The following is a 1,234-nucleotide window of genomic DNA, read 5'->3' as shown; positions in this document are numbered from 1 at the left end:
GTGCGGGCGCCCCCCGGGGTTTTCCCCGCGCCCTGGCCCCCCCCCCCCCCCCCCCCCGCCATCACACGGAGGGGCAGGGGACCTTTCCACTCAAAGCTGAGCCCGTGCCGCTGCGTGGGGGGCTGCGGTGTGAGGGACAGGCGTGGGTGGCATGGCGCCCGCCGCGCTTCCAAGGTGGCGGCCCCCTAAGCTGGGAGATGCGGGGTGCGTGTGCCAGAAGCCGCTTCAGAGCGTGGCGGTGGGCGCGCTTGGTGGTCGAGGGCTCGGTGAAGAGTTGCGGGGAGCCTTGCTGCTGCTCGGGGAGACAGCCTGCCCAGGGGACCGTCGTCTTTGCCTTACGCTTCGAATTCTGGGAAAGGCCGATGCAGAAGTTGGGACTGTGTGTTTGATCGCTTTGCTTTTTACTTCTGTCTAGATTCCCTGGCAGAGAAAATCGGCTCCTGCTCTTTTTTCGCTCTTGATGGCTTAGCAGAACCTCGGGGACGCTGTGTCAGCTTGGAAATGAGAAAGTGTTTCAGCAGCCTCTTCCCCGCAGGAGGCTTCACCTGCCAAGGGCCCCCAAAATTAGCTGGGAACTTTCCTGCAGAGGAAGAACATAGTTATGGCACTTCCCTGCTAAGCAGGGCTTGAAGCTCCCCTCCGCAGGAGAAGCGAACTGAATTCAGGTCTCAAACATCCTGCACAAGAGCTTGCTCATCAAAGCGTTTGCCCACAGACCCGTGTATGTAAGGGGAAGGAATGCCACTACCACCATCACGTTTTTTTAAAAGGTGGTGGAGGCACCCCGCCGCTGGTGGGGCTTGGTCCTGTCGCTGTGCCCTAGACCTGCTTTTAGAGCTTCCGATGGATCTGGCCCTTGCAGACGTGCAGGATGCTCCATCTTTGTGATTCCAGCTGGACTTATAAACAGTTCAACCCACTCAGGATTGAGGTGCTTCTGGGACCGAATGTAGTGAACTTAAAAGTAAAAATCAGCAGTGAAATCAGATGCAATCAGAGACACTTTTTTAGCCTTCTGCATAAGCTCCGTTTTTTGCCTCTGATGGTTTTTATTGGATCTGGCACTGTTGACAGACTGGGAGACTGAAGCTTTTGGTTTACCTAGGAAATACACGGCACCTGGGCAGCCGTCTCCCTCCCAAGCTGCACTGTCTTGACCCCGAGGCAGCGCTCTCGGTTAGCTCTCATTACTCATCTTTGAGGTTTTCTTTTAAGACTTCCCAGGAAGGGCCTG

This window comes from Haliaeetus leucocephalus, unplaced genomic scaffold (genome assembly GCF_000737465.1).
Source record: "Haliaeetus leucocephalus isolate CR32 unplaced genomic scaffold, Haliaeetus_leucocephalus-4.0 Scaffold228, whole genome shotgun sequence".
Taxonomy (NCBI): domain Eukaryota; kingdom Metazoa; phylum Chordata; class Aves; order Accipitriformes; family Accipitridae; genus Haliaeetus; species Haliaeetus leucocephalus.
The sequence above is the reverse complement of the archived record's forward strand: the minus strand, read 5'-3'. Positions refer to the sequence as shown.